The sequence below is a fragment of the Phasianus colchicus genome, chromosome 8 (assembly GCF_987193195.1).
Source record: "Phasianus colchicus chromosome 8, bPhaCol1.hap1.1, whole genome shotgun sequence".
Lineage (NCBI taxonomy): Eukaryota > Metazoa > Chordata > Aves > Galliformes > Phasianidae > Phasianus > Phasianus colchicus.
Window position 1 is genome coordinate 30,159,752 of NC_143443.1, and position 20,074 is coordinate 30,179,825.

The 20,074-nt window shown below is 36.2% G+C and overlaps 2 long non-coding RNA genes across 3 annotated transcripts in view; one reads left to right on the top strand and one right to left on the bottom strand.

Moving 5' to 3' along the window:
* Positions 1–2: 2 nt before the first annotated feature.
* Positions 3–20,074, top strand: part of LOC149917108 (uncharacterized) — an 80,124-nt gene continuing 60,052 nt past the window's right edge. The window contains exons 1-2 of the long non-coding RNA XR_016468867.1: positions 3–880; positions 4,170–4,258. This is a non-coding gene — a long non-coding RNA (uncharacterized LOC149917108). The remainder of the gene's footprint in view (positions 881–4,169; positions 4,259–20,074) is intronic.
* LOC116231482 (uncharacterized) overlaps positions 6,945–20,074 on the bottom strand; it is a 69,368-nt gene continuing 56,238 nt past the window's right edge. The window contains exons 1-3 of one of the 2 annotated variants that reach the window (XR_004167478.2): positions 13,561–13,622; positions 10,963–11,062; positions 6,949–8,137 (exon numbers count right to left, since the gene is read on the bottom strand). This is a non-coding gene — a long non-coding RNA (uncharacterized LOC116231482). Of the gene's footprint in view, positions 8,138–10,962; positions 11,063–13,560; positions 13,623–20,074 lie in introns of those variants that run through there. The other variant, XR_016468866.1, reaches the window with a different exon arrangement.

Below are 20,074 nucleotides of genomic sequence, written 5' to 3' on the forward strand. Positions count from 1 at the left end.
CAGGGCGTGCAACGCTGAGGTGAAGGGTGACATCACTGCAGCCGGGACACCTGAAGAGTGGCCTCGTGTCCTCACATATGCACTCTAGGTGTATTTTTCAGAATAACAGCCGTGCACTCAAGGGAAAACAAGTCACTTTCCAGTGTTCCTAGTTGTGATAGAGGAGTATGGAATGTATTCAAAGATAAACCTTCTAATTTGTACCACACCCAAATGTTTGGAGTGGGGTAGTGACTAGGGTCTGCAACCTTAGTCTTCATGGATGAGAAAATCTTTTTAAAATTCCCTGAATTGTCTCATATTTACGTGGTAAATGGGAAGCCTCAAACGACCCTGTGCCAGCAAAGCTTGAATTTCCCTTAAACAGCACCAAGAATGTGAAAAAGATGCCTCTGTGCCTGGAAACCAGTCACTGTGCACTGATTAACACCATGTGAAGTGTCTCAGAGGCAAACACTGACTGTCTGGAAAGCACTCAGGAAAGCATATAACTCATACGGAAGTTTCTATTCTTTGTCCTTTCAGTGTACGTAGGTGAGACATGAAACAAATGCTTAGTAGAGCGTGTATGTGGTTTGGCATGAAACCTCACGTGCAGGGGGTGACAGGAAAGGTGGCACGGAGAAATAACAAGAAAAAGATACAATGAAGATGAAGAGATCACTGTCACTGAAATGTGTCTGAAAGGGAGGAGGGCTTGCAGCTGACCGGTTATCAGCCATGTGCCCTCTGAGAAAGAAATTACTGGCACCAAGACACAGCCTACTTGTGGACAAACATTCAGAAGTGAGGGGGCTGAGAAAGGGGCACCAATTCCAGCATAACGAGGGATGAAGGCAGACAGCTGGAACTTTGAGTAGGATCACCTTGGATCACCAAGGTGAGTAGGATCCTGCGTGGTCACCTTCTGGGACTGGCAGTGCATGGAAAGAAAGACAAGCACCTTTCTCGTAGATGTAAAACAGATCTTCCAATTCATTTCCTTTCTATGCTATGATATTACATCCTCAGTTTCATTTCTGAAATCAATTAATTCCGTAAGTAATCACTTTTTCATGAACTACATGTAAATTTCACACTCAGCTTGCTAACTAGTTTTTCCTCTCATCTGGGAAATCAATTTTTAAGAGATTTATTTTATTTACATTTAATACTTGGTTGCATTTGGTATACAGATAAGTGGTAACCGATAAATATATTGCTATTGTATATTGATTTTAAGGGATACATTTTCAAAGAGCAAGTTTCATCTCATGTCACAATTTGTATCCAGAGGCAGTGATCTTGATTTAGCATCCACAGTCTGTTTCTGGTACACGTTGGCACAGGTAGATCACACGAATGAAGTATTAAAATCATAGAATCATAGAATCCTTAGAGTTGGAAGTGACCTTTAAAGGCCTGTTCACCTGCAATTGTTCTTATAATTTAAAAAGCTGGACAGATTCTGACTTCTCACAGAAGAAACAGGTAAAAAAACATTGATAGAATTCCTCCTTTACTTTCTGTGCCCCAGAAGCCCTTGCATTCAAAGGGTGGGTGATGTTGAAGCTACAGTTGGTTACTTATAAGAATTTGCAACTTACCCTATTTTGGTTTTGAAACTGTTGCTGCTGCTGCTGTTGAAAAAGACAGCCTTGTAACCAACACTGATACTTCCCTGATTGTATCCAAAATTTTCTTCTGTGTTGAATTCTTCTCAAGCCAGTTTTCAGTTCCTCCTTTAACAAATTTTTGAGTTATACGATTTATTTCCTTTTGATTAACTGATCCAGCTTCCTTTTTCCCTTGAATTCCTGCTCTGGGGACCTGCCAATAATGACTATTATGAATGAAATAAGTCATACCTCTGAAAATCCTATGGAACATCAAACTAGGCTGATTCCTATGTTTTTTATTTTTGATGCTGTAATTAAAAATTACTTGAAGGAAGACCTATTGCAATTAAGTGTAACATCAAGTGTAATTTGACTGTTTGAAATGCAGCAGGAACCTCATATTCCTGTTGTCTCAAGGTAATACATCTGACCATGCTGGAAACCACCTCTTACTGGGGGAAAAGAACCTCAACTATAAAATTTGAGACACGAAGTACTGTTTGTGAATATTCAACATTAGAAAATACATGTAGGAAGAGAGAATTTTTCACACCTTCTGTTGCAGCACTGAAGGGAAGTGTTTTGCTAGTTTCTGGGTAAAAAAATATTGATAGTGATCTACAAAACTGAGTATTCCTTGGGTTTTTTTTAAACACTCTCATAATTACTAATTTTAACAGGATTGATCAAATTTGTCAAATATCAGAACAGATGATGCCCATGTGCATTCTGGTCCCCAAGGCCAAGCTCTCAGGTTGAATTCTCCCCATAACCCTGACTGAAGCTCAGATCTTTGGACGTCAGAACATAGTGGAAGCCTAAACTATTTTCTCAGCTGCATGCTTGAAGCCATGATTAGCTAATCACAAGTAATCATATACATGCTTATTTCCACAAAATATATGCAAATGGTTTCCTAATACAGAAATAGAATCTGCTACAAGATAAATTATGCACTATTAGCTGTTTCTTGTTTTTAGAAAGAAATGAGGACATCAGGACCTTTTCCTTAAGCATGAAAATATGCTGCATTTTATCCTTTTGAGACAGTGTTTTGGAAATATGTCAAAATGATCAAGAACTGAATTCTTGTTTAATCATAATAGGAAGGCCTTATTGTATTAGCAGATTACAGTCATTGTGTTAGTATACTATCTACCTTGTATTCATTTTTGCTAACATAATGAGAATTTTTTCCAGCATGATTATATTTTAATACAATAAAATAGTATTGGAAAGGAAAATTAATATGATTTCAAAGTGAGATGCAAAGACAATAAAATAACCTCTGTTTTTTCCCTAAACTTTTAATTCATTGCTAACTTAAAAATACTTTTTATTAATCCTTTAAAATAATTATATTCAAATGAGCATTTAAAGTCAGTTAAAAGGATTATAGAGCCTTTTTTTTTTTTTTTTTTCACATACTGTGCCATATAAGAACCAAATTAATTCTTGCTAAACAAACATTACAAGAACCATCATAGAGAAAATTAATGGAAATCTCCAAAGAACATTATCTAAGACAGTACATTAAAGTATATTAGTAAATATTCTACAGTATATATTGTAAGTAGTAATGATGTTTTGTAATATGAGCTCTCTTTACCTCCTTGAAAGTAAGACAGTAATCCAGTCAGGCCCTTTCCTGAGCCCTGATCTAAAGCCCTTTAAAGTCAGTGGAAAGATCTCCATTGGCTTCATTTGGTTTTGGATGAGGCCAGGTATTTCTGAATTTCAGACATTTCTAAATTTCCTTGTTTGAGAGCAGCACATAACCAGACAATGGAGGACCAGCTGCATGCTATCTTGAATATAGTGTAAGTTTATATGCAATCTGCATCATATATTTCATCACAACGAAGATATCATCCTTGCTGTAAGGTCTTCTATTCATTACCCAGATGTTATCAGTTCAGGTTTTGTTGTAGTGGATGCAAACTCCAAATGCTGTACTGGGGTCCTGGAGAAATTTGCTGTGCTCCAGCAAAAGAAGAGAAATACCTTTCTACCATAGCACTACGTTTTTTACAACCCAAGGGAAGTCAGAAATGTTTTCTAAACATTTCGCAGAGTTTTTCTTTGTGTATTGGTTTAGATGGCATTCAGAAGCACAATAGTGAGAATTACAGCAAGGAGTTCCTTTCTGTGACCCACAGATATGGCATTAGAACAAGTCACTTCACCCTTTCTTATTTTAGTTTGTGAAGCAAACAACACTACTTTAACTACTTTTCAGGGCTCTTGATTACAAAACAATTAGTTTACTATTTGTACTTCAATAAAGGTTTATATAATTAGAAATCTTTTTGAGAATCTTTATCTTTTTAATGTAATTTTGTATGGATTTTACATGGAGAGGTTGGTTTTGTTGCTGTGTACACTATTTGAAACATGCTATTGTTTCCTTTATATAAACAGCATCTGACTTTTCAAGCTATTGAAATGACTCTGTATAGGCTCTATGTGTACCAATGCCCTCTACTGGTTTGAAACACAATTGCTCAGCAGAGGGTATTGCTGTTTTTCTTTATTGGGGAAACCGTCATATTGAAATTGTTTTCTTTTCAGAGCAGCAGAATTGCAGCTGTGTATCCAGACTGTCTGAAGGTCAGGTAGCTGTACTGTGGACGAGCTGGCAGCTGAGCTGTGCTACTCAGGTAAGCTTTTTATTGCCTTCTGCACGCTTCGTTTTCATTGATTTGGAATACTTACCTTGAATGACAGGCTTCAAGGTAGCAGTCCTGTGAGGGAAAACACTTTCTTGAAACTTGTTGAGTACCAGGCTTCCAGTGCAGATGCTCTGTTAGCATGGCAGTCACCTCTCTAAGGTGCATCTTTGCTCTTTGAGCTGGCTGAGGGCCTACCTAGGAAGGCAGTGGGCAGTTGTGTTGCCAGGATGTGGCACAAATAACCCTTGAGGCACAGGAGCCATCAAGCTAATGAAGTGCGTTAAGGAAAAAGTCTTAACTATCGAGGGGTGGATCCACTCCCCCGTGCCACAAACCAGAGGTCATGTGCCTGAGGAATGTGTATCCAAAGATAATACTACCTTCAGAGAACTCTACTTACAGGTAAGTAACTCTTCTTTAAAGGAGGTATCTTTGTGTGGCAGACTGTTTATGGGAGCAATTTGAATTGAACTTTAAATGAAAAAGGCATATCTCTGTAAGTGGTAATAATTTTAGTCATCTCGCTGTGGCTAGGGGTTGTGGAATTCATTAGCACAGATTAACATATAAAGTGGGTGAGATATCTAATAGCAAACGTAGAGGTTTAGGGACCTTAATTCATCACTGAATGAACAGCGTGTACAGTATTAGGGACTATGAAATTTTTAATTTACACAAAGTGTCCAAGAATATAGGGAATAAATTTAAACCCAAAACAGATAATGGAGCTGTGCCCTGCCTAGCTGGCAAGTTGAATTGTTTTTACACTGAGTGAAGAAAGCTAATTATCCCAAGCACAAGGAGACTGCTAAAAATAATAAGATTATAAAGAATAATTTGCTGATATAATTACAACAAAATTGGGTACACACAATCGTCAGATACATGTATTGCTTGACCTGGGCGAGAAAGTGAAATAAATCCTTCCTCTATAGCCTTCGTAAATTTGTTTTTATCATCTCCAAGTGGTGTTTGCACAGGCAGCACAATTTGCATGTGTAATGTGGCTGTACAAATTGACAACAAGTAAATTATTCAAGGAAATAGGCTGGTCGTGGGTCTGAACTATCTCGCAAAGCCTATTCATTTTGAAGAATCACTGAGACGTGAAGCTCATACATCAACCATTTTCTGACAATCCTCAGACTTATTGTCTCCTAAAATGTCATTATGGCTATTATTTATGAAGCTAATTCATTTATTAATATATATTTAACTCTGACTTGTCATGCACCTTAGCAGGCATTCTGTGCACTGCATATTTTTGAATAGATGAAAGAGTTTTGCATGCTTTAATGATTACTGTAAGCTGCTATAGATTTATAGAATGCAGCTTTATTATCTATTTGCATTAATACCTTTTTGTAACTTTTTTTTCCTTAAGGCCATCAAATATAAATGGCAAATGACATATCCCAGAGATTGTATAAAAAGAGATTTTCTCAGAGTTTGTTGAATTTTAGAACAAAATGAGGTAGCTAACTGTTAAGACCCAATTCCTTTTTAAGAGCATATAACAATTGTGTTCAGTTTTTGTGTGTTTTGCTAAAAGTATTGAATGAAATGCATGAAGGCAGATGTTTATTATACTTTGGTGGACAAGTGGCTACCTTTTGATTATACCAACAGGGGGAGTACCATTTAGAGGTGGGGGAAACATAGCGGATGGAAAATAGACATATTTTTCTATGGTATACATAGAATATAGATAATTTCACTCATATGGAACAGTCTTTAGGAAATGAACAGCACAGAGTATGGGTAATGAGGTTGCCTATGGGTCATGGATTTTTTCATCTTGATTCGGTTATCTTTAGGGCATATTAAAAGACACAGGGATCACAGTAACTCTCCTCTGACATTTGCACAGTGTCAGGAAATTAAAAATTGCATTCTGCTCTGAAAAACATATTTGGGGTAGGCCTAAATTTTATTACACGCACAGAATTCAGATTAAGATTGTAATTAGCATAACAAATTGACTAATTAAAATACATAGTTATTAAGACTGTATGGTCAATTTGACTTTTTACAAGTACCCGTGGTCACAAGTTGAGATGACTGGCCAGTAAAGTAAAAACTTTTAGAAGTTATGAAATCTTGCTTGTGTTATTGATACCACCTACAGATACAGGTCGTATAGTCTTGGTTCCTCAGTCTTTCCTTCTGTAGGGTGGGGATAAAAAATTTGACATGCCTCCTAGTATTGTAAAGGAATAATCCACTGGGGTAAATGAGCTCCAGTCAGAGCTATTCTTTGGTATTAAAGTTAGAAATTGTGTTATTTTTCAGCTACTCCCAGGACATGCTAGATAGTAGCATAGTAATAATTGGACACCCTGGAATGGACATTCAGTGAATAATGAGGCATTTACTGCACCTCTACCTTAAAATCTCTCACAGCTATACTCTTCATTGTTGTCTAGAAAACTATTTCACTTTGAGCTGAAGGAGAACACAAGGAAGCCCTCAAAGCTCTTTTACAAAAACAAGAACCACCACCTCCTTAGGTAGCATGGAGGTCTTTTGATAATGGTAAATACAGTAGATTATCATATTGGAAAACTCTCTATTTTGAATTCTTCAACTTTTTTAGAATGGTTATAACAACACAAAAGGAGCAGACTCAAGTGATAGAAATAAAGAAATGTTGAGAAACTAATCTAAACAAGAGCAAAGAAACTATACATGTGGTTCTGAATATATGTGGTGAATAAGGCTTTTTTGTGTCTGAAATCAGCGAGAATAATAATATCCTGTGCTTTGGAAATAGAAACTTACGTTTTCAAAAGTATGCCATCACTTTTGGTCCTCATGATTTCATTTGCCTGCCTTGAGACATCTCAGAAGGCAAACTGAGATGCTCAGCATTTATTTATTTTTTTTTTTTAACTGAGCCTACTAAAGCGATGTCACTTTGCCCTATACTTTCCCAGAGTATTTTTGAACTGACAAAATACATTAGTGAGTACATGCAACTTCAACATCTTCTGCCACTCTGAAATCTTAAGGTATAAATGTTGATATTTCACATTTCTGAAGACAAATAGTCTTTGCAGTCAGACTATCAGTAATTCAGTAATCAGTGCCTTCATAACTTTTAAATTTGCTCTCCAGTTTCCACTGAGAGAGGTGGATACATGAACTCCCTGCAGTCTTGCTGAATACAGCCATTTAAACATAGAGACAGAAATGAACATGACCACAGAATTTATGGTTGAAGACTAATTTCTAGCACATTTCATGTTAGTTTACAATTAATGATGCTATTTAGGTAATCACTAGATTACATGTTAAAAGAGAAAATTAATTGAGTGTTTCCCATTTGTATCTGAATACATTAGAGACTTTCCAGCTACAGTTTTCCCAATTACAGCAGAATTTGAAGAAAAGATTGACAGGATTGTTTAAGAGGAGCTTTTATTTTCCTTTCCCAACAAGAGATTAAACTTCTACAGAGATACTCTATGGAATATCAAACTGTAGTTCATGCCATTGCTGCATACAGTAGTAGAACTACATTTTTATTTTATGAAGATCAAAATTATACCAACTATGTAAGATATTCATTCATCTTTATTCAGTAACCTGTATAAATTCAGAGTGTAGAGGGTGCAAATCTGGACAAAATTTTTCAGCTGCGATATTCTGAGTGGCTCAGCTGTTCAGCTGCAATGTGATGTGCTAGGAAGGTGCCCCATCAGACTGCCTGTGCAGCTCTTGCTGCTGCTCCTGATGACACTAATCCATATTCCACTTCTAAGTTGGCCGCTTCTCAGGGAAATGCTGCTGCTTCAACATCTTTTACTGCTGATCCAGCTTTACATTTTTGGAGCAACTCAGGAATTCTCTCTTCCCTCTTTATAACTAGTGAAAGTAAACACAATTTACTGTTTCATAAGAAAAATTCTTAAACCACAGCATCATTATGAATTCTATCTGTAATGCCTTGTGCTGCGTTCAAGATGCCTTAGTGTACCCTGCAATAGTCTTCGTTGTAACCATACAGATAGGCTGAGTGACCAGATTCTTCCAATATCCTGGGACTCTGCAGCTACAACTGTCAACTCATTTTACCCTAGGCAATACGTTAGGAATACACCAGGTGATACTCAGAGGACTGCCTATAGCTAGGTATCTGATGATCCTTTAAAAGCTAAAAATCAGTAAAATAATAATGTGATGCTGCAACTGGGCTACCTACCCTTATGTCTGTGTGTTTAACTACATCAAATGAGTATTTTGGAGAACATCTGAACTCTTAAAGACACCACACAGTTGTTTTCATTTTGATGCCTAATAAAGCATTATCATGCATTCAAGCTAACATGGGAATGCAATAATAAGAGCTGCATTGTAAACCTGGTGCTCAATCTCAGCCAAATTCCAAGTTAGGCAATTTTGTTTACCCATAGACACATAAGCAAACCTTCACTTCTGTTTTAAACACTTGCTCCATATTGGCATGTACAGATGGTTTCAAAAATAAAGGTTATAGTGGAAGCTGACATGCCCTGTTTTCAATTAAATTTCCAAAGAACACTGAGATTCTTTGGAATAGATAAGGTAATCAGAGCACATATTGGGAGATGGAAGAGGCTACTGAATATTGTTAACAATGTGCATTTAAAAAAAAAAAAACAACATCCTAACTGGTCTTTTATTAGAAATAAACAATTCATTGAGAAAAGCACTACTTTAAATAAAACAAGAATTAATGATTGCAAATCAAGAAGCATTTGGGGAAAGTTTTCCTCTTGTTTGTACACGTTGTCAGGCAGATCATCATAACTTATCATATTTTAGCATAGTTTTATTGTATCTCCTTATTTTTCCAACAGTAACTTTTTCAACAGCTTTGGCTTTGGAAGGTTGCTAGAAAAAATAGATGTGCTGCAACATGCAGAATCATGTTCCTTTCTCATTAAAAGTTACTTGCCTCTTTGCAGTTTACCCTGAGTCATTTTTTAAGAGAAGGATATGGTTCAAGAGTTGGAGACATCAACTGTATTTTCCCTTCTCTCTTAACAGTGAATATAGTTGAAGATCTCAGTATATTTTCATCTCTTTTTTCTTTAAAGCTGTGCAACATGGGTCTGTTTCTTTTTTGCTGAGGAAATGTTTTGATAAGGGCCTATTTGAACCAGTGCTGAGCACTCTAAATTCTAAATTCAGTGTTCCCACTGTAAATTCTTACTATATCTAGTTACATATGTTTCAAAGTGTACAAAATCTCTAATCACATACTTTCTTTATACTGAACACTAAGTGCAGCACAGCTTTATATCTGATGTGGATTTCTCAGTGTTTGTTTTCAAGATTTGCACCTTCCTTGCTGCTCACTCTTCAATTATGGATAAAACAGGGTTGATTCTTCCAACCTGATTGTTTTGGTGTATGAACAAAACAGTCTGGTTTACATCAGGCCCTTGTTGAACCTCAGAAAACTGAAACTGGTTGGCCTGTCCATTTATGGTCCCAAATTGAATCCAGTGCTGCCAGTCAAGACCAAAGAATCAATGCCTCTTTTGAGTTGCAGGCAGTACTTGGCAAAGTAAGTATTGTTTCCTGAGAGTGCAAAGGTTTTGTTCAGCTGGCTTCTGCATTCTGCAGATGATTGGATCAGAAGGGAGATCTATGCAGCTGTGCTTAGTTGGCAAACAGGTGTCTTTTGCAAGTTAATCATCAGCAATGGGAAAAGAAGGACTCAAGTACATCACTAAATTTGCTGTTCATACTTCTTCTGCAAATGCTATATCAAGTTCTATTCCATATTGTAAAGCTTGATTTCCACTCCTACACTTATTTCACACACGATTTCTTACAAGGAAAGGTTTCCTAAAATATTTTATGTTTATGAGGGTATGGAGTAATACATTTATCTTTTGGAAATAACTGAAAAAATTGAGTGAATGGATCACTTGAAGCAAGCATTACTTTCATCCTGCTCTTCTGAGAGTGAACTCCTGTGTAACTGTATTATGATGAGTAACATCATGTTTCTCTTTAAATGAGAAACAATCCATCTACATTCAAAACTCTAAAATTCCTGTGAAATTTTCTGGGGTTGTATAAGAAATTTTAATTCATTTCTTTTTTTTTTTTAAATTATCTTTGAATTCTTCATACTTTCCTAGATCTGAACTGATGAGGAAAGAAAGGCAAAAAGAACAAACTGACAGGGTCTGGACTTTTACCACTTTCTTACATAAGAAAATGAGATGCGATAAAAATTCTAGGTATAGAGCAGCTCTCTGAGCAAGTTTGCAGATAAAACCATATCTCTTGTGGTGCTCCACAAGACCTATAATTCCCCATTTAAGGCACTGCCATACTGCACTGACTTTGGTTGTGCCTTAAAAAGACAAAATTCAAAAGGCAAAGTAATTTTGTAAAATAAATGAAATGCCTAAAGATTAATTACAAAAATCTCCTGCAAACTTCAGTCTCCACAAATGGTCTATCTAATAAACGTGACACTACATAAGGCCTACAGAATAGAAGCTGAGATTTAGCCCACAATGAACCATAGAAGTTCATCTGTTGTAGGAACTCCTCTTAGAACAGGGAAGTGTCTGGTCTTCTGAAGCATTGGTATTCATATGGAAACTTGTTGTTGGAATACTCTACAGATTTTTTTGTACTATAAATGGGAAGAATATAACATAATGTTAGAGCAAAATACTAATTACCTGTACAGAAGTCCACACTTCAGAATAAAAGCAGTTATCCATGTCTTCATCAAAACAGCAGTCACTCTTGAAAACCATATACACTGTATTTTTTTCCTTCCTGAAAGTTACAAATATACGTTCTTGTGATACTGAAATAAGTACACATGCTAGGAGCAAGATGGATTAGGGAGAAGTGATCTATTTAACAGCCTTCTCTGAATAATCCATTCCCCTTTACCATACACTTGGCTTTGAGTAATTCACATAGGAGGTGTTTGGAGATGGTTGCTAAACTCAATCCTGCTCCATACATTATTATTGCAGAACTGTGGCATTGGGCCTACTAATCTCAATAATATGTATGTATATATTTTCTTAAACTTCCAGAATCAGGTTTCTAAGCATTTGAAGCATAGATCCCATAGGATTATCTAAATCTGACATTTATCTGGGTAAAAGCTAACACATAAGATGTCATAGCTAATCACATGTTTTTTATACTTTCACTTGGAGAAGAAAGAATACTGGAAGTGACACACTAACAAATAACACATAATCTGTACACGTGAAGTAATCTTTACTGCTTTGTTAGTTTTTAAATATGCTCCACGCACCACTCACAAATACAATTATCTTTGTAGTTTAGAATCATGATATTTATTGTAAGTAATACAATAAGTAATTGATCCCTGAAATTTTGACTGGGGAGAAATTACCTGTTTAAAATTCCAAGGCAAGCTGTTAGATTTTTAGTCATATGATTGGACAAATCTGACAGAACTCTTGTTAGTCACAGAATATGGAAGTTAGAAGAGTTATTCTGCTGTGCACAATATACTAAAATGAGCACTGGCTTTTAATTTCTTTTATTACATTTAAGAATATATACATGATCATGAGATTACAAGAGAAGTCAGACACTGCAATTTTGATTTTACATAAAATCTGAGGTCTAGAGTTTATCTTGTTGATCTTCTCTGACCCACAGGAAGCTTTAGCTGTGTCACTTTCACCTTCTGTACTACTCTTAAAGATCTTCAAGGTTTCACAGCAGGCAGATAACCTATTCCCCTACTTCGCTGTTAATATTCAAAAGCTTTCCCTAACTACTTTACTAAAATCCTTTAAACTAACAATTGAACCTGTTCTCTCTTCTACCCAAACTTGAATCATAAAACGTTCTAGCTCTCCTTTTGCCAAGACAAAACACAAACAAGTGTGTTTGTGGATATTTGTGTTTTCTACTTTTAGAAGTCAGATTCTGACATGAAATACCCCATTCAAATTTTACTGGGAAAAAATTATATACAACCATAACAACAGATAACAAGTTCTGTCTATTTCTTCTGCTACAGCTGTGCAGGATATTTAAGACTTTAAAATAACCAAACAATATTTTTCCAGACACATTTCAGTACATATTCTCATCAGATATTCTTGAAATGTTGCAAGATTGTCTAGCTTCCTAAATGAGTGTTAAAATAGCCCTTACCTTGCTTGCACACAGAGAAGTCCAACTACATGTGCTATTAGTGTATAGTTATCATAAAAATAAATTAGCCAGTCTGCATTTTCAGGTTAATCTTCAATTCCATAATTGAATCAGTAATTACTATAAGTTAATATAATTAGGTGCTAACACTTAATTGAGAATTATTTATTCAGGATTCTTCACTATTGTAACACTACTTATATATCCAAATCATTTTGAGTAATATACTGCATCAAATAAGCTTAACCAAAAAATGGATGGACAGTATGTGGGATACTACAGTTTAGTTATTAAAGTTAACCTTAAAATCCTGAAGTTCTTTCTAAAACAAGAGGAGGAAGGGGTTTTTTGGCAGCCCTTTGGATTCTGCAAATTGAAAATGCTCAGGTAGGACTTCTTCTAAGGACAACACTGAATTATATTGGAAAAAATTCTATTATCTCCAGTGGCTGTTGACGTGGGCTCCAAGGGAAGGCTTTACTTCTAAATCTCCCTCAGAAGAATTGATTCAGAGAAGCAAATGGCAGTTCCTGATCAGTATCTGGTGACTGCATGTATATGCCTCATATCATAACATGAATTTATAATCCCATTGTTTCAGAAAAAGTCTTGGAGCTATATTACTGTGTATCAGTGTTTTGCTAAATTGCATAGGTGCTGTGGCTAGTGTACTTGAAACAGTTTAAAGATTGTCTCAAAGATCAGATTTGCTTTAAATTAATTTCTGTACTAATTCACTGAATATGCACAAGTTAGTCTCTTTGGCTTTGACTCTCTTAGCTAGGCTTGATACATAGACTCATCTTTTCTGTGCAGTTTGAACAAGTTAGATTTCTTCTACACCCAGGAGAAAGTACCAAGTTTGCATCAATCCATCTCTTCATCTGCTGTGCTGGTTGGCTCACTTCAGAATCAACCAAAGCGTAAGGCAACACACGGGCAGCAAGGACATTTATGGAGGTTGTTTTTGAGACCGATCACATGAAGAAAGCTAACATGACCATAAGTAACACCATGAAAAGCATAACAAAGACAGAGCAGCAGAATCCTGGGCCTCAGCAAATGAGAATTCACTTAAAGGCAACAACAGTGGGCACAAAAAAAGAGAGAATGAGGCTGCTTACCTTCAGAAGGCCTCCAGTATGCAGAGATCTCCAGCAAAATATCTTTACCTCCCCTGCCAACCCTTAAATGAGGTCTGGGAAGGGATGGATCCTGCCTTCACCCTTCCAGTCACTCAGCTGCATTGCATGCACCTAAGCTCCCCCGGGTTGGCCCTGCCTTCCCACCAGGTGCTCAATCACTGTTTTAGGCTGTGACAGCATTTCCACTAGACCATATTTCAAGACAGTATGTCTATTCTTTTCAAATGAATATACAAAGCTAAAAGAGATACAGAATAATTGGAAGACTTCTGACCTTTTGACTTTGGTCAGATCAGAAGAAGAAAGTGTGATAAAACATATAAAGCAACTTATGTGATGCATCCAAATTTTTCATTGCTGATTCAATGTAAATTCAACATCTGATCAAGGTGTATCACGTTGATCAGTCACAGTGGTTTCATTTGTTGGTTTGGAAGAGAAAACAAGCATTTTTCAAAGCGATGTGAGTATTAAACTCTGTGACTCCCAGGAAAGTCGACATTAATTGTGCTGTTTGATCTTATTTCTGTTTTACAGAGTAACAATGAAGTGCAGTAAGTTCAACAGAACTTCAGAATTACTTTGATAAATCTGTCAGAGGAAAAAAATATTAAAATCAGTGTACTGAATATTTGCTTCTTTTCTTGAAATATAAATTAATTATGACTATATAAAAACCTTTTACCATAGCTAATTAATCAGAATCTTCTCATAAACTATGTGTCGACAGCACTGTATGTCTAATTATCTTTTCACTTCAGAATTGTGTGGTTGAATAATGAAGAAAACATTACCTGATGAATTCTTTTATTTTATGATGATATCTCTAGAGACAGAAAAGACAGAGCAGCTTAAATGCCATCTTAAATTACATCTTGGCCTTGGCAAGCTTTCAGCTGGTTTTGATTTGCATGGAAACCATTTTTGTAAGACTCATATTCTCTGAAAAACAGAACTTAAAGCTATAACTAGAATAAATTATCTATAGCTATTTAGGGCTCTATTAAATCTAGATGCTAGGCACCCTTTTCACATGCAGAATGCAATGGAACAGCTTTTAATACCCTGTCAACCTGTTCTGTGAAAAGTCGATTGGGCAGGGAAGGTTTGATTTGGCTGCTTTTATTAAAATATCTTTCCCCTCCTTATACCATCATGAACCACTCAGCCTAATTTAAACCAGGTAAATTCACCAATCTGTCTTGCATGTCTACAGAAACAGCTTTTATTTTTTAAAGTGATGACATCTACCCGTAACTATTGGCATGCAAGCTCAAGGCAGTTATTCATACACTGCTGATAGGGAATTGATCTCTATATGATATACCAATATAAGAAGCACATTCATGGATTATATGCATCCATGCCTTTCTCTTTTGATTGCATCCTCCTCACTGAAACTAGGGAACAATTTTGCCCAGGACACAATGGGAGGGCCAAATCAAGTAGTGTTAAACTATGCATCTCATTAATCAAGCTTTTAAATTTGTTATGCTTTTATAATTTAGAATATGTCCACCTGCAGCGCCACTGCAGAATGTAAATCACATTGCACAGAGATTCATAAGAATGCCTGCTAGTACAGTAAAATTATGATTTGATCTAGTCTTATTAATTATTTAGTTTAGAGCTTAATTTGATCTAACGCCTGGCTTCAATGCTTGTTTACTGTTCTGCAGACCAGCGAAAAGTAAGGGAGCTTCAGCTGAGTACAGGTGAGAAAAATGAAGTCAGTAATTAATGTCTTGAAAGTAAATACTCATGCAATTTGAAAGAAAGACTTCAAAATAATTAAAAAGAATTTTACTCTCTATTTCACCTCCTGTATTTCCTGGAAATATTAATCTAGATCATGCTTTAAAAATAGGAATGTTGAGCACCGCACTTCCATCTGCCAAGTATCTACTCTGCAAGTTATTGGGAAAATCTTCTATAATAGAAAGCACTTTTTTCTTGAAGCACGTAGAGGGAAAATAGTCTTAAGTCAAGAGTAATTCTAGCTCCGAAATACTGACACTGGCTCCTATCTCTGTGAAAAGACTAAAGAAACCTGTGAGAATCATATAATTTGTATACATCCAAATAAGCAATCTGAAAATACGTTCCTTAAGTTCAGATATAGAGCATGTTAGAGAGTCAGCTATTCTGACCTCCATGGTTAATGAATTCCATAAGGAGAGAGCAAACACTAAAAATGCCCTGTAGCTCAATGTCTTCAGCCAAAAAGAACTAATCCAATTGACTGAGACCAAAGAAAACGACTGAGGATGTATGGTTCCAGAATGTCTCTGAGGTATTCAAAACCAAGTCAATTTAAGGACTTGTAAGTTAATAACTAGGACTTTACACATAATCCTGTACTTTACAGGTAGCCAGAGAAGGTTTTTTACAACCAGGGTAATGTGATTTTCATGCATAGTGTCAGTCAAAATTTCAGCTGCTGAGTTCCAGACTAACTGAAGTTTCTTCATCAGTGCAATAGCCAATGTGAAATTGCCTTACCTGGTTCTGGAGTGGATACAGGCATGCAAACTTGTACTAGCAAGAACAGATACCATGCTTTTAATCTATGTTTCAAAATAAGTGGAAATAAAATACTTAATAACTAACAATTTAAAAGGTAGGTAAAACAATTTAAGGTAGAAAACCATAATTATTGTATGCCATTTTATCATAAGTTCTCACCACTAAAGTACATGGCAAAACAGAATATTATGGAGCTTTAAACTAGATATGTTGGGAGTCCATATTTGGACAAATGCATGACAATTATTAGTACATGTTTGTTAGCTGTAGTGGACATGTATTGATGGAGAGGGTGGGAAAAGATTTTCTGACAGAAAAAAAATGTCTGCGATAAAAGATTGGTTTTTCCTTTTTATGTTCAACAAAGTTTAACCGGTATTTCCAGACACTGGATCCCTGTTTAGAATTGCCAGAGTGAAGGATACTGTTTTCGTCTGCAGTGGTTCTTGTAATGATGAGCTGTTTGTACCTTAGCAGATGATAAATAGATACACAGACATTTAAGCACAAGGCCACCTGAGTTCATCTTTATACTTGCTTTGGCAGATGAAACTTGCTTTTCAATAGCTATCCTCAGATATATTGCTGAAAGTTAAGATATGAGAATCAATCATTAGGGATGAAAGAGCCGGGTATTTATAGGAGAAAGAGTTATTAAAAGAAGATCAGCAATGGTTTTACCAAGAATAAATCCTGTCAGACAGAATACGACTGATTTCTTTGAAGGAATGACAAAAGAAATAAATGATGGGAACGTGGTGGACATAATTTATGTAGACTTCAGTCAGGGGTGTAGCCAGCAATTTGAAGTTTGTACACATCCTGGCTGATCCCGTGCCCCCTGCCTGCAATATCCCCATAATCTCCCACAGCAGACAGGCCATTGCGTATGATCACTAATGCAGCAGGCACACATAGATGTAGATTTGTATCAGAGCAATGCTTTCAGAGTCCAGAAAAAAAAGCTGGCCCCGGGAAAAAAAAGATTGTATTTTGCATGTGCTGCTTAAACTGACAATTTTAGAAAACGTTTTTGGTAAGACAAAATCAGAAATACAGGTATCAGCATTATAATGGCGGAATAGCCTCAGTCAATTAGAAATGTATTTCTGTTGGAGGTTGAGTAACATTTCTTTGAACATCTTTTCTCTGTTATTTGAAGACTAAAAACCAAACGTTGATCTTGGGAATTTATCTTTTTTTTATCCTAAGACTTTGGAACTGTCAGAATTCTCCTTCTTTTTTTTTCCCATTTCCATCACCAAGCCATGGTAAGATTCTCTTTCCAAAGGCCTCTTCCTCTCTGACTACACTGCTATACTCCAAATGAAGAGGCTTTCAGTATTTTTTGCAAGTATTGCAATACCAATGTGTCTGAAAATCGGTCAACCTTTGTTCTGTCTCCTCTGAAAAACAGAGGGATAATTATACAAGACTTCAACCACCATCCTTATACTATTTCCTAAGGTAAGGCCAGTTTTCATATCACTTCCATAGGTGGTAGATTTACAGTGGTTACTTGCAACCTTTTCTGACTGCGCCTATCAAAAGTCTATTCTTTCTTCAACTTATCTCATATAATCTGTAATATATTACTGAGTGTTACTGCCTTCAATAATAACAAGTCCCTGGCCTGTATTACTTCCATTCTCCATTACATTTAATTAATTAGATGTCATTCTTCCACATTTACCTATATTCCAAAATTCTCTTTTTCTTACAACTCTTCCCAATTCCTCTGGCAAGCTTAGTCTTTTAATTATTATTTCTTCTTTTTAATAATGTTTCAGCTAAGCTTGAATTAAATCTGTGGATTTGAAGAATCATGCACTTACAATTTGAGTTTAGTTTCAAATCTGAACTCTGTGGGTAGGAAACCCTTCTACACTGAGATACTGAGTCCTGAAACTTTACATCTGGTTTTATATAGCTCACCTTCATTTCTGAATGATATTGTATTAGGCACATACTGTTTCTTTACAAAATTATCTGTAACTGAGTCAAAAAAGAGAATAGGTTTCTTTGAAGCTGTATATAGGTTTATAAAATCTGAGCTGAATACTTTTCCTAGATTCTTACCAGTCTTCTCATGCTACTAAGATCTGCCACCTGGAATATGACTGTAAACATAGACATTGGGTTGCTTTGGTAACATATAGCATGCAGAAGATCTAGTAATTTTGCCCTCAGGTAACCAAACACGTGCTTTTGATGGAAAAGGAGTTCTACTCCTGTTGTTTGTAACTTGTTTTGAATCTAACATAAGAAGTAATTTACCTCCAAGAACTTGATCTGCCCTTTACCACTACTTCTGCTTTTTTATCTATTTGTAAAAACTTGAACAGCTTAAGTTTTTTCCTAAAGCATTTGGAGGTATGAAAGATTGGAACAACATGGGGAAAAGACTGTCAAAATAATCATTGTTTTTCTTTTTCAGACATCATATTTGTTTGTCTTGTTCCATTTGTACTAATGCTCACTGCTAGACAGCCAGGGAGATTTGTTCAAGTAAGCATGTAATCACGTCCTCTAAGAAGTGGTGAACCAGATTATCACAAGGCATGCAAATGTTTGACAGATTATTACTTGCTGCGTGCTTGCATACAAGAGTCAGACCAATCTGTTCTCTTTTCTGTGCTATGTAGGTTCAAATACTAGCTGCATTGTTCTTTGTGTCTTGTTATGTAGGCTACCCTGAATAGCAGTGTAATGATATATGGTGGTCTCTCCACCTAAATTCAAGCATTGACATGTACTGAATGTTCACAGTGAATAGCAGCAGCTGGGATTTTGTTGCGAGTTCATCTTTCTACCAGTTCTATCCTTCAGGGTGTCATTATCAAAGTAGAACATACTTCTCAACCTCGAACAGTGTGAGTCTTGTGGAAAAAAAAAATATTCAAGCAGAAAGATATGTGAAATTCTCATTGAATTAATGGGTCTCTTTGATTTTTGCCCAGGAGAATACAAAAATCAAAAATTTTTTAAGCCAAAAAAATCTGGCGTCTCCTGGGTAAAATGTGAGAGTTGAAGAGTATGACATAAGCATTAGTAGCCTTTGTGCCTCTTGATAGCTCTGCTGAATCTCCCAAGACTCTAGAAGTTGATTTGTCAGCTTAACATTAGCTTCAGCCTTAGCTGCAGCAGTAGCTGTTGTTTCACCTTTATCAGCATAAATGGTACAGCTACTGGAGGGACTGATGTGGTAAATCTTTTTGTGACACCATTTTGTTTTTGCCACTATCTCTAATTGGCTTGCTTGTGCACTCTGCATCCCAAGCTAGATAGACTGAAAGCTTCATCACACTTTAATTAGAAAAGAGCTATTTTAAAGTTACAGAGTTGACTAATTTTATTTGCCATGTCTCTAAGGGTCACATTTTTAAACTGGACCACTTAAAAATGCGATTGTTAATATTTTGCACAGGCTGAAATCACAAAATTGCATTGTAAGCATCATAATTTGACACAATGAAATAAATGAATGTAAGTCTGCTGATACCAACAAAACAATGTTTTTTGTAAAAAGATGCCAGTTAAGATTTACTCTTTAGTTCTTCCACAACTGCCCACAATTTCCTTATACCTGATCAGGTGTGGATGCCCAGAGTTGAGTGGTTAGACGTAACCACTTTTTTCTTCTTTTCTCATTACACTGACTGTAATAAAAAATACTGGTTTGTAATTTAAAGCCAGGCAATATCTTAACACACTATAGAGATGTATGAAAATTTCTAGGGAATGTCAGGGCCGTGTCATGACAAAGGTAAAGCTGATGATACTGGACTTTCTGGGCACATGGTTCCCTCTGTCAGCATGTGGGTGGGAAAGGTCAAGGGGATCAACAGAGGTGAACTGCTCAATTTGGTCCTTGCAATATTGCAATAACCTTGTCCCATCTTGTGAGACTCCAGAACAGAGTTATGGTAAGAAACTTTTCTTGCTGCAGAAGGATTCAGTTGTTCGT